The sequence below is a fragment of the Carcharhinus amblyrhynchos genome, chromosome 30 (assembly GCF_965287045.1).
Source record: "Carcharhinus amblyrhynchos chromosome 30, sCarAmb.v2.hapA, whole genome shotgun sequence".
In the NCBI taxonomy this organism is placed as follows: Eukaryota; Metazoa; Chordata; class Chondrichthyes; order Carcharhiniformes; family Carcharhinidae; genus Carcharhinus; species Carcharhinus amblyrhynchos.
The window spans coordinates 28,386,896-28,401,387 of record NC_137353.1 but is presented as its reverse complement, the minus strand read 5'-3'; the positions used below and the strand labels follow the sequence as shown (position 1 = coordinate 28,401,387).

General features: G+C 44.6%; 1 protein-coding gene across 4 annotated transcripts in view; it reads right to left on the bottom strand.

Moving 5' to 3' along the window:
• disp3 (dispatched RND transporter family member 3) overlaps positions 1-14,492 on the bottom strand; it is a 501,267-nt gene that overhangs the window by 408,083 nt on the left and 78,692 nt on the right. The window lies entirely within an intron of this gene.

The window sequence follows — 14,492 nt, the reverse complement described above, 5'->3', positions numbered from 1 at the left end:
GTCTAGTTGCCTGCCTGTGTTGCCTGCATGGTGCCAAGGTGCAGAACTTCGGCTCAGGGTTGGAGAGGAACATGCAGTGGGAAGATGTTGGCCTGGATTCTCCCAAAAAAATTCAAACTGTTGAATTCACGTGAAAACTGGAGTAAATCACATTGTTTCTTTCAGTGGGAGTTTCAAAAAGAATCTCCCACACTCTGTGCACTGTAGAATGCACTCAGAGTCAGAGGTTTACAGCATGGAAACAGGCACTTCGGCCCAACTTGTCCATGTCACACTTATTTTTTCAAAGCCCACATGTGGCCCATACCCCTCTATACCCATTGTACCCATGTAACTATCTAAATGCTTTTTAAAAGATAAAATTGTACCTGCCTCTACTACTACCTCTGGCAGCTTGTTCCAAACACTCACCACCCTGTGTGAAAAAATTGTCCCTCTCTCCCCTCTCACCTTAAACCTATGCCCTCTAGTTTTACACTCCTCTACCTTTGGGAAAAGATATTGACTATCTACCTTATATATGCCCCTCAAAAAGGTCATGCCTCAGCCTCCTATGCTCCAGAGAAAAAAGTCCCAGTCTATTCAGCCTCTCCTTATAACTCAATTCATCAAGTCCCGATAGCATCCTAGTAAATCTTTTCTGCACTCTTTCTAGTTTAATAATATCCTTTCTATAACACGGGAATTGCACACAATATTCCAAGTGTGGCCTTAACAATGTCTTATACAACTTCAACAAGACATCTCAACTCCTGTATTCAATGTTCTGACCGATGAAATCAAACATGCCGAATGCCCTCCTCACCACTCTGTCCACCTGTGACATCACTTTCAAGGAGCTATAACATGTACCCCTAAGATCTCTTTGTTCTATAACTCTCCCCAGTGCCCTACCATTAACTGAGTAAGTCCTGTCCTGGTTCAATCTACCAAAATGCATTACCTCGCATTTGTCTAAATTAAACTTTATCTGCTGTTCATCAGCCCACTGGCTCAATTGATCAAGATCCCGCTGCAATTGGAGATAACATTAAGAACATAAGAAATAGGAGCAGGAATAGGCCATCTAGCCCTTTGAGCCTGCCCCGCCATTCAATAAGATCATGGCTGATCTGAAGTGGATCAGTTCCACTTTCCTGCTTTCTCCCCATAACCTTAATTCCCTTGTCTATCAGAAATCTATCTACCTGTGACTTAAATATATTCAATGAGGTAGCCTCCACCACTTTAATGGGCAGAGAATTCCAGAGATTCACCACCCTTTGAGTGAAGAAGTTCCTCCTCAACTCTGTTCTAAACTGCCCCCCCCCCACCCCCTTATTTTAAGGCTGTGCCCTCTAGTTCTGCTATCCTTTCTAAGTGGAAAGAATCTGTCTCTTCTACCCTATCTAGCCCCTTCATTATCTTGTAAGTCTCGATAAGATCCGCGCTCAGCCTTCTAAATTCCAATGACTACAGGCCCAGTCCATTTAATCTCTCCTCATAAGCTAACCCCCTCATCTCCGGTATCAGCCTGGTGAACCTTCTCTGCACTCCATCCAAGGCCAATATATCCTTACGCAAGGGGACCAAAACTGCACACAGTACTCTGGTTGCGGCCTCACCAGTGCCTTGTACAGTTGCAGCAAGACCTCCCTGCTTTTATATTCTATCCCCCTCGCGATAAAGGCCAACATTCCATTCACCTTCTTCATCACCTGCTGCACCTGCAGACTGAGTTTTTGCGATTTGTGCACAAGGACCCCCAGGTCCCTCTGCATAGTAGCATGCTGCAGCTTTTCACCCTATAAATAATATTCCATCCTACTATTATTTCTTCCAAAGTGGATAACCTCACATTTGCTAACGTTATACTCCATCTGCCAGGTCCTCGCCCACTCACTCAGCCTATCCAGATGTCTCTGCAGACTTTCCACACCCTCCACGCAATTCGCTTTTCCACTCATCTTCGTGTCATCAGCAAATTTTGTTACCCTACACTCAGCCCCCTCCTCCAGATCGCCTATGTATATGGTAAACAGTTGAGGCCCCAGCACCGATCCCTGTGGCACTCCATTCATCACCAACTGCCAACCAGAAAAGCATCCATTGATTCCCACTCTCTGCTTCCTCTTCGATAACCAATCCTCAATCTACGCTAACACTTTACCCCCAACTCCGTGTACCCTAACATTCTACAGCAACCTCTTGTGAGGCACCTAATCGAACGTCTTCTGGAAATCTAAAAACACCACATCCACCGGTTCCCCTCTGTCTACTGCACTAGTCACATCTCACAAAAATCCAGTAAATTCGTTAAACACGACTTCCCCTTCACGAATCCGTGCTCCGTCTGTTTGATCAAACCGTTCTTTTCTAGGTGTCCTGCTATTTCTTCTTTGATAATGGATTCTAGCATTTTTCCAACTACGGACGTTAACCAAATGGACCTATAGTTCCCTGCCTTTTGTCTGCTACCTTCCTCACTGTCCACCATGCCACCAATCTTGGTGTCATCTGCAAACTTACTAACCATGCCCTCTATATTCTCATCCAAATCATTAATATAAATGACAAATAACAGTGGGCCCAGCACTGTTCTCTGAGGCACACCGCTGGTCACAGGTCTCCAGTGTGAAAATCAACTCTCTACAACCACGCGTGTGAATCCTGTTGAAAACAAGTGAGGGAGGGGGCCTATTCCCTCTGGAGAGGCCAGCAGCATAGCTCCGAGCAGGCCACTGTGCATGAACCGATCTGTCAGTGCTGAGATTGATGCATGCACAGTGGCCCTTGTCTGCCAGTCTCCCAATTGCTGGCCAGCTTGCCCATCAGAAGCCCTTTGATCCCCCATGGCCTGATTGCTGGCTCCCTCAAGCATGCCCAGGCCAACCTCAACCTCCCCACAGCTCCGATTCCTCCCCCCACCCCCAGGAGTCCCGAACACTACCCCCCCCCCCACCCCCCCCACACACACACACACACACACACACACACACACACACAACCATAACACTCTCACCATGCAGTCCCGACCACTCCCACCCCTCCGGATGGCCAGCTCTGACCACTGACCTGCCTCCATCCCCCACGAATGCTCTCTGCAGAGTGGCAGCGGGATCCCCACCCCCACCAATTCCACCACCAGGCCCTGCCGCCTTGGTAATACCCAGTGCCTGATGGGCAGTGCCAGATAGGCTCCCTGGGCATTGGCACTTTGACCCTTGGGCAGTGCCAGGGACCCAAACTGGTACTGCCAAGGTGCCAATGCCCAGCAGGAATGTGCCCCCACTGCCTGACCCTTTGGGGGCCCCCAGTTGCTCCCCTTCACTCTAGCTTCACTTTCAGGATTTCAGTTCTGGGCCTGTTAATTACACTTAAATAATATTTAAATAACTTGAATGTGTAATACAGCTCTGCACCAACTTACAGCATGGAACTGGCACACCAGAAATCTGGCAATGGGGGATGCACTCAGGGCCGGGCACCCAGCATGGATCACACTAATCCATTAATTTTTTTAGCGCAGTGGGATGGGAGAATCGTCCCCATTGTGTTCATGTAGATAACAATGACAGGTGTACAACGAGGAAACAGGTTCTGCAAAGTGAGTATGAAGAGCTAGGCACTAAATTAAATGGCAGAACATAGAGGAAATGATCTCTGGATTAGTACTTGAGTAATGAGAAAATTGACTCACAATGCTAAACTTAGAGAAATGAATACATGACTCAAAGACTGCATGTGGGACAAGTCAGTTGTAGTAAATAGGGCACTGGTACCAACGCTGGAGAAAGCAAGAGCTGTCTCATTGGGATGGGTTTACAGCTGAATGCGGGTGGGACCCGCAAAACTTGAGAAATAGAGAGGATTTTGAACTAAATAGTAGGGAAAAGGGATCAAATTTGGAAAGATAAGAGGACAAGAAAGGAAGGTATTAATGTGGTATTAAAGGTATGGGGACATTAGGTACATGCACAATTGTGCCCTCCAGCCATCAGCAGCTGGCTTCCCAGCATGAATAGAATCCATCCGCTCCTCCTACCAGTGAGAAGCATACTTCACATCATTTTTTTTCTAAGTGTGAAAAGATCTGAATTTTTCTCTTGCCGAAAAAATGGATTTGAAACTTAGCACTTAGAATGCCAAAATCTTAGAATTTTAAGATTAGACCCTCCAGCTTTTTAAAAGGGAAATGAGTCAAGAAAGTGTGTTAGTCTTGCAGAAAGTGTATCTGGGGAATTAATAATGGAAAATAAGGAAATGGAAAATAAATTAAATTTGTATTTTGCATTGGTCTTCACTTTACAGGATACAAATAACATCCCAGAAACAGCTGTATATCAGGAAATGGAAGGGAGGGAGGAAAATGAAAATCACCAGCAAAGTGGTATTGAGAAAACATTTGGAGCTGCAAGCTGACAAATCTCCAGGTCCTGACAGACTTCATCTTAGCGTCTTAAAATAATTGGCAAGTGAGATATTTGATGCATTGGTTTTAATCTTCCCAAATTCTCTAAATTCGGGGAAGGTTCTGTCAGATTGGAAAATTGTGAATGTAACTCCTTTATTCAAAAAGGGAGGGAGACAGGAAGCAGGAAACTAAAAGTTTTATTTCTGTTAGAAGCTATTATTAAAAATGTTATAGCAGAGCACTTGGAATAATTCAGGGGAATCAGGCAGGATCAACATGTTTTGGTGAAAGGAATATCATGTTTAACCAATTTATAGGAGTTTTTTTGAAGAAGTAACATGTACAGTGGATTAAAGAAAATTGACATATTTAACTTCCCAAAAACAACTTGATAATGTTCCACACCAAAAGTTATTGCAAAAAATAAAAGTTCATGGTATAGGGGGTAACATATTTAACAACTGTACAGGGCACTGGTGAGGCCGCAGCTGGAGTACTGTGTGCAGTTTCTGTCGCCGCACTTGCACAAGGATATTTTGGCCTTGGAGGGAGTGCAGAGGAGGTTCACTAGGCTGATACCGGAGTTGAGGGGGTTGAGCTATGAGGAGAGGCTGAATAAACTAGGCTTGTACTCGTTAGAGTTTAGAAGAATGAGGGGAGATCTCATTGAGACGTACAAGATGATGAAAGGGATGGATAGGGTAGAGGTGGAGAGGTTCTTCCCGCTCAGAAAGGACAGCAGGACTAGAGGGCACAGCCTCAAGATAAGGGGGGGCCAGTTTAGAACGGAGTTGAGGAGGAACTTCTTCACTCAAAGGGTGGTGAATCTCTGGAATTCTCTGCCCGTTGAAGTGGTGGAGGCTGCCTCGCTAAATATATTTAAGACGTGGGTAGATAGGTTTTTGGTAGGCAAGGGGATGAAGGGTTATGGGGAGAAAGCGGGAAAGTGGAACTGAGCCACTTCAGATCAGCCATGATCTTATTGAATGGCGGGGCAGGCTCAAAGGGCTAGACGGCCTACTCCTGCTCCTATTTCTTATGTTCTTATGTTCGTATATTTGCATGGATAGAAGATTGGCTCGCTAACAGGAAACAAAGGGTTGGCATAAATTTAGTAGAAGGAGTTTGATTTCATTTGTGTTGCAATTTATCTTTGTGGCACTGGCAGCAGACTTTATTGCAAAGCACTAAAAGTCAGGCTACACTTCACACAAAATTGATGATTGCTTATACGTCCATGGAAGGACCAAGCAATAATTATAGGAATCTGTTGCAGATTCAAAAGAAATCAGATCATCTAAAAGTTGAATGCCAGAAAGTAAGAGTCACTATACTTCATTTAAAAAAAACCCAAAGCTATTCCTAACCAAATTAATCTAATCTATTCTCAAGGTTCAGGCAAGACCTGCTGAGATCTTGGGTGGGTTTTCTGGCCTCGCTCACCCTGAAACCGCAAAATCTCACCAGAGGTGAACGGATGTTTCTATGGTCTGTCCCTCGCCCATTCCAAATCCGATGGCAGGTGGGACGGTAAAATTCCAACCTGTGTGTTTTAGATATGATCTGAAAAGCACAATTAAATGGCTGCCTTATTACTCCCTTACTTAAGTATGGCAATTAAAATACAATGTGTGCCCTATGGCCAGGCAAACACAAATCATTACAATCTTCAGCATTATAGTTTCATTTCATGTGCATTGTGATCTGACACGTTCAACAGAGTTCCATCGTAGGGAAAGATTCAAAATGGAATATTCGTTCCATTTCCAACACATTACTCTACCATCAATATAAAGCCAAAGTTTCTATCCATTTTCATTAGCTAACAGTGTGGGGAGGTGTTTCATAGAACATAGAACAATACAGCACAATACAGGCCCTTCGGCCCTCAAATGTTGTGCCGAGATATGTCTGAACCCAAGATCATGCTATCATTGAATGTGAACTTTGCTGGAAAGGAGCACATTTTTTGCACAGCACTAATTGCTCTTGAACTGAGTGGCTTGCTAGACCCTTTCAGAGGACAGTTAAGAGTCAACCACTCTGCAGTGGGTCTGGAGTCACATGTAGGCCAGACCAGTATAAGAAGGGCAGGTCTCCAGCCCTAATGGGCATTTGTGAATTTTTTTTTAATATATCAATTCAGTAGTGATATTGTCAGGATTATTCATGCTAGCTTTTTATTCCAGGTTTATTTATTAACTAAATTTAAGTTCAGCAGCAGTAATGATGGAATCTGATCTAATGTTTCTGGCTTATTAAAAAAAAATCACAATGCTCTTGAATTAGATGACTTGTTAGGTCATTAGAGAGATCAGTTAAGAGTCAATCTCACTGCTGAGAGTCTAGGGTCACATGTAGGCTAGAGTGCAGACTTCCTCCCAGTAGGTGGCATGGTAGCAAAGTAATTAGCACTGCTGCCTCACAGCGTCAGGGACCTGGATTTAATTCTAGCCTCGGGTAACTGTAGCAAGTTTGTACATTCTCCCCATGTCCACGTGAGTTTCCTCCAAGTGCTCTGATTTCCTCCCACACTCCAAAGGTGTGCAAGTTAGATTGATTGGCCATGCTAAATTGTCCCTTAGTGCCAGGAGGGTTAGCAGTGTAAATATGTGGGGTTATGAGGATAGGACCTTGGTGGGCTTTATCGGTATAGGCCGAATGATCTCCTTCTGCACTGTAGGGATTCTATGTCTGAAAGACATGCTGGTGAGGTGCATTGACCCAAACAGGCACCGGCGTGTGGCAACTATGGGAATTTCACAGTAACTTAACTGTGACTAATTAATTCACTTTACTTTGCTTACTATGATTCAAGAAATTTGTGAATCTGATGGGTTTTTACAAATTTAACTGAATTTAAATTCCACCAGATACCAAGTGGGATTTGAATCCATGTCCTCAAAACACTGGATTCGGCCTCTGGATGGCTAGTGCAATTATCCTACCATCTTCCCTAAAGACTACAAGAATCCCTCGATTATGGTAGATATAAAAAGTTTGTATCCTTACTGGCTTTTACTTTATTTTACTGAAGTATGCACTAACTTTGGCCCAAGCTTTTTCCAACGTCCAACTCAGTGCACACCCCAAGAATTTCTATGTGCTAGTCATCAAAACCTGCAATACACCAACAAAGGCTCAATTACAAAGGAGTTAACTATGGCTCAAGTCTAGTATTTGTTTGGTGGTAATGCCACACTGGTCAAGTGACTTGATCATACTGATAGCTCCACCTGGCTCTTTTCTCCATTTTAAATACAGAATTCTATATTTGGATGCTTAAACTTTCAAGAAAAGGCCCTCTGCAAGATGGTCTCACATCACTTGTCAAATTTACATGATGAGTGATTTCATTACAGAATTATGACTATATGTGAAGTTAAAAAAAAATTGCTTGAACTCAAATTAGCCAATCTAATTATCTTGTTTATAGTCCAATACTAAGAACACTAGCCTGGAGCAAGGGAAAGAATATTTCAAGAAAGAAAATATTATTCAAAGCTTAAAATCTGGGGGAAACAGTGGTGTAGTGGTAATATCACCATACTAGTAATCCAGAGGCCTAATGTTCTGGGGATATGGATTCAACTCCCACCATGGCAGCAAATAAGGGGGTGATTCTCCCAGCCTGCTGTGTGGCCAGGAGGTATAAGCGGAGGCCAATTAGCAGGCTTCCCACTGGGTGTCACGGCCACCGTGTGTCTACGAGCTCTGGATTTCCGATGGCATCAGCTCTATCCCGATTTCCAACATAGAACAGTTTTAAATATGTAAATCTATAATTTAATCTCACTTGCAGGCTCAAGATTGAAGTTTCCGAGCCCACTAGCCTCTCTTCCTCTGCTAGGTGTGGTTCACTCCAAGGGATTTACAACAGCTCGCCACTATCAGGGAGGTGGTGGTCCAACCCTGCTGGAATGAAAGGAAACTATGGAGGCCCCAGGAGGTTGGGGGGTGTGCCATTTTGCCCCCAACAGCACCAGCCTGGCCCCCGACACTTGGGAAAAATGGCACTGCCCGGAGAGCAGGGCCAGAGGGGACTGGGGCCAGGGCTGGTCCAGACACATCTGGGAGGCCAATGATCAAGTTCACCACAACTGGGAGGCCAGTGGTATGGGACCACTGCGCATGCGCAGATCTCCATGCTGACACATGCACAGTGGTCCACTCAGCAGTATGCTGCCATCCACTTAGGCGGGAATAGGCCCTGCCCCTGGATTTTCAGCATGAATCTCCCTGAGGCACTCTACAGTGTACAGTCTGTGGAAGATTCATTTTGAAAATCCCACTAAAAAAGCAACGGGAGTTATTCCAGTTTTTATGCAAATTCGTCACTTTGAATTTTTTGGGAGAATCCTGGCCTAAATTTTTAAAATTCTGAACCTCAAGTAATTGACATATCGAGTGTTCATAGTTAAACTTGAAGTTGTTTCATTCTGTGCTCATTTTAATGTTTAACTATGACCACTCGATATGTCAATTACTCCAGTTTCCCAGCATTTGAAGTTGTTTCATTCTCATTTTAAAATGCTGGGAAACTGGAAAAAAAACACAAATAAAACTGGAATCGCAGCCTGCCTGCATCCAGAGAGTGGAAAGAAAATTTAACAGTCTGTTATGCATGAAAAGCCTTTATGTGAAACACAGAACTGACTTTTTTCTCTTCAAATGTTGATTGGCCCAAGGCATATTTCCAGCATTTTGGCATTTTCTTTTAAATACAGAGGTAAACAAGTTGCTGTCGGTTGACATTTATTATTAACCAATCTGCCTGGGGTCTTCTGTCAACACAGAAAGCATGTAGCCAACCATCCCCTTTCCACTCCAAACTGTGCAGTCTTCTACACCGCAGTACATGAGACTGTGGAGCACTTTTATAATACCTGATACTATTTCACAACCCAGAACATAAAACAATATGAAGTCTTCAAAAAGATTACAGCCATGATTCTCCTGAATTGGGACAATGTGCCCCTGCCAGTGGGAAACATGGAGGTTACCCATTGGCGTTAGTAGCATCTATCAACTGGGATACTTATTTATTTGTATCGGGCAAACTGCAGCCTGCCCCGCTGTTCCAAGACTGAGCCGCCATTCTTAAATAGCTCCCCAATCTCTGTGCTCACGTATTGGCCCCCCTCCACTGAAAAAAATGAAACAATGCCCGCATTGACAGGGAAGCACCACTAACCCCTCACCAAAAAGGTGCATCCTCTCTCTGCACCCACAAATAACGGGCGATTCCCCCCTTCCTCCCAACACCACACAGGCATGAGTATGACCATGTCGATTCCCTCTTCCGTCACCTCCCCTCTCAGACACCCAACTCAGCCCACCTTCCCCCTCAGTCATCCACTCAGATCCCCCCACCCCCACCCCAAGGCCATGTACCTTGACTGCCCCTGGCAGCTTAGCACTAACACCTTGACTCAGAACATTGGGCCTCAAGGGTGCTTGAAGAGGTAGGTCAATGGCCATTTGCCCTCTGCTGCTGCCAGGTTGCAGAGGAAGGTTCCCTCATGGATCCTGGAGTTTGGATGGGTTTGGGTTGGGGGTAAGGAGTTGACCTTGCCAATCTCCCACTAGGATGAGGGCGTTGTGTTTGCACTTCCCCTTCCAGACCTAGCTGACTTGAAGATCATCCCTGGCATGGTGATTTCAGAGTCTAATTACACTCTGTCAACAAGGTAGTCAGGATCAATGAGGTACTTGAGGTGCAGTCAATTATGAAGGGAAATCAAAATAAATACAGCCGGCTGGAAGCTGATAGAAATCTCTTGATCAGACAGCTGAATCTTTTATGAGGCACTGCACATTGAACTTATTACAGATAGAATTGCAGGCTAGCCACACAGACCCCGCCGACTATGACAAGATTTGCAAGACATAACAGGCTACACAACGAAGGCACGTAAAATCACCGGTTCCAATGTACCCCTCCCTGCTGAGCTCAATGCATTTTACGTTCGTTTTGAGCAAGACCTCAGCGAAAGCAAGCCTTCTACCCTGGAAGCCTTGGATAAACCTGTATCTCAGATCACCACTGCAGATGTCAGGGCAGCTTTCTCTGAAGTCAACCCAATGAAAGTGACTGGCCTGGATGGGGTATATGGATGAGCACTTAGATCCTGTAAGGATTAGCTGGTGGGGGTCTTCGCAGACATCTTCAACAACCCAGAGGTCCCAATCTGCTTTATGAAGACGACCATCATCCCAATACCCAAGAAAAGTCAAGCAGCGTGCCTTAATGTATATCGTCCAGTGGCTCTAATATCCATCATTATGGAGTGCTTCAAAAAGGCTAGTCATGGCACAAATCAATTCCAGCATCCCAGATTGCCTGGATCCACAACTGTTCGCCCACCACTGCAACAGGTCCACAGCAGAGGCAATCTCCCTGACCCTGCACTGAACCCTGGACTCCTAGATAACAAAGACGCCTATGTCAGATTTCTATTTACTGCCTACAGCTCAGCCTTTAACACCATTGGTCCCACGAAACTCATCTCCAAATTCTGCGGCCTGGGCCTTGGTTCCTCCCTCTGCGATTGGATCCTGAACTTCATAACCCGCAGACTACAATCAGTAAAGATAGGAAGCAACACCTCCTCCACGATCATCCTCAATGCCAGTGTCCCACAAGGCTGTGTTCTCAGCCCCTACTATACTTTTTATACACCTATGACCGTGTGGTCAAATTCCCCTGCAACTTGATTTTCAAGTTTGCTGATGACACCACTGTAGTGGGTCGGATCTCAAACAATGACGACACAGACTACAGGAATGAGATAGAGAATCTGGTGAACTGGTGCGGCAACAATAACCTCTCAATGTCAACAAAATAACGGATTTTGTCATCGACTTCAGGGAGCCTAAAAGGAGAATATGCCCTTGTCTACATCACTGGGGACAAAGTAGAAAGGGTTGAGAGCTTCAAGTTTTTTTAGGTGTCCAGATCACCAACTTGTCTTGGTCCCCCCATGCCAATGCTATAGTTAAGAAAGCTCACCAATGCCTCTACTTTCTCAAGGGACTAAGGAAATTTGACATATCAGCTGCAACTCTCACCAACTTTTACGGATGCATCATAGAGAGTATTATTTCTGGTTGTATCACAGCTTGGTATGGCTCCTGCTCTGCCCAAGACCATGAAAAACTAAAAGAGGTTGTGAATGTAGCCCAATCCATCATGCAAACCAGCCTCCCAACCATTGACTCTGTCTACACTTCCCGCTGCCTCGGCCATGCAAACACCATAATTAGGGACCCCATGCAACCCAGACATTCTCTCTTCCAACTTCTTCTGTCGGGAAAAAGATACAAAAGTCTGAGGTCACATACCAATCGACTCAAGAACAACTTCTTCCCTGCTGCCATCAGACTTTTGAATGGACCTATCTTGCATTAAATTGATCTTTCTCTACACCCTAGCTATGACTGTAACACTATATTCTGCACTCTCTCATTTCCTTCTCTATGAATGATGTACTTTGTATAGCAGGCAAGAAATAATAATTTTCACTGTCTATCAATATATGTGATAATAATAAATCAAATCAAAATCAAAGTTTTCAAGTGCAATGAAAAGATTTTCAATGGTTTCTGCTTGTTGGGAAGCCACAGCAATTTCAAATAAAAGATGTTACATTGGGGCTGAGTGCACAGCTGAAAGCAGACTGGAAACCCCCCCACCCCCAGGTGAAACTGACATCTCCTCTCTGTCAGAGGGCTTCAAAGCAATGTGATCTCAACTGCACTGTCTGAGAAGGAGAAACCAAAATCTCTGGTGACCGGGGTACATGGAGGTTAAAGTTAACTGGCCACTTCAGAATTTTCCCAGCTGACAGGCAGGGTTGCCTGAAGTCACCATGCCAGGGGTGATCTTTCTGTCTGCCAGGGCTAGAAGGCAGTCCAGCCACGACATCCCCATCCTGACGGAGAGTGGTGAGGTCAACCCCTTGCCCCCAGTCCGAGACCAACAAACTTGCAGAACCCCGAAGGGACTCTTCCACCACAGCCTGGTGCAGCAAAGGAGCAAATGGCCACTAGACCTACCTCCTCAAGCCCCCTTGGGGCTTATGGCACCAGGCCAGGGTCTCTATGCTAGGGTGCAGTGCACTGTTGGCACTTCCAAGCTGTTTGGCCTGAAGTGAGGCCGACTGGGGCACTCTGAGGGGAAGAGGGGCTGGTTGTGTGGGGGTCAGGTCACTAATTGTATTTAAATGTGTATATTTCAATATTAATAGGCTTCCCATCCACTTTGGATGGGAACCTGATTGGCGCCAACAGCATGGCCTGCAAAAGTCATGCTGGATATGGTGCCCAGCGCAAAACCCACTTTCCCATCAACCCCCGATTCTCCATGACATCACAATTCGCAATCGAGGATAGCTGACCGCGAGAATCTCCCCCTATGCTTTTCATTCACAGGTTTTAAGTTGGTCCACCTCGTGTCCAACAAGGGGCATACATGTGATGGGTCGTACTGGGGCTGCTCTTGGTTGTTCGAGATTGGCCTAGTGCTTCATGTCGTTAGTGTGTGCCTAAACTGGACAAGATACTGGGCAAGATGACAGCTCAGTGACTATCGCTGATTGCTGTGCAGACACATGGATTTGGGCCGGTGTCTGTGGGAGTTTGCGCATTCTCCCCGTGCTTGCGTGGGTTTTCTCCGGGTGCTCCCATTTCCTCCCACACCCCAAAGATGTGCTGTTAGGCTGATTGGCAGGAATAAATTGTCCCTAAATCAGATTCCCTCAATCTGGATGGCCATAAAACATTAGACAGGGGTCGTGGGTGGAGGGGGGGGGACTAGTGGTGTTGAGATGGCGGCGCGGGCTCGTTGGGCCGAAGGGCTTGTTTCCCAGGCTGATTTTGTTCTTTGTTCTTTGAGCACATTAAATTTTTTCTTCAAACTAAACCAAGAAAACCACTTGGGGTTAAACTTATGGCAATGAAGAAAAAGGAAGAACAACATCATGTCAAAAGGACAGCTTTTCCAGTGGCCCAGCTCGCTCCCCCATTCCTTCTATCCCTTCTCGTATCCTATCCCCTAGCCCCTCTGCAGTTCAAAGCACACAGGTGGTTTGAAATTGATGACTAGTAAATTACTTCCGTGTCAAAGCTGTACTGGTATGACAAAATTGTGACTCTTCAAATAAAATTACACTTTAAAAGACTAAATATCAAGATGGCCCTGAGAAGTTATCAGACAATTTAAATGGAATAAACTACTTTTACTTCTCGAGAAGACAAAGACACTCATCTGATACTGGCTCAATGTTTGTCAGATAAGGGGATAAACAAAACTCCACTGACATCTTCAGTATAAAAATATGAATTTGCCTTTTCAAGAAAAAAAAAGGGTTTTGCTGTTCTGAAATCACAGGTGGGAGATGGATCCAACTACTTAATTGGATGACCGTAATATCTTACTTCAACCATGATTCAACACTGATGTGAGGTCACATGATACAGAGACTACCTTTGCTTTTTGCTAACAGATATTAATAAAAGTTCAAAATTATTTTTGACAGAACTACATCACACTGAATTTCATCAGAAACGGAGGACATCAGGCTGTGCAATTGACTAGGCAGTTAAAGTCTTAACTCACAGTGCCTTGAAAGAGAAACCTACCCCTCACACCTCTACTCTCCACCAGTGTTTAAACTTACCTGAGAAACTAACCTCTGGTAGATTAACATTGGGAGCCATTACAGCTGCTGAGATATCTATGCAATTTTAAAGTCTCATTTTAGAAAATACACAAGTACAAAACAACAGGCTTGTACCAAAAGTGAGACTCGAATTACATCCCACTTTTATAATTGCTGTTTTAATCTTCTTCTGTAACTAATTGTGTGTGTGAGTGAGAGAGAGTGTGAGACATGTCATTATTTTATTAACCTTCAGGGCAAAGTGTGTGTAATAAGCTAACATGTTTCTTTTCAAATGTAAAAGCTTGCTGCTTGATTATTTAAAATTGACTCAATCACTTAGAAGGTAAAAAGTACACATATCCACATACAAATTTATTTGATCACAGCAATAAAGGGTAAGACGTCAAAATTGTTCGTGACATGGGTTATTGAAT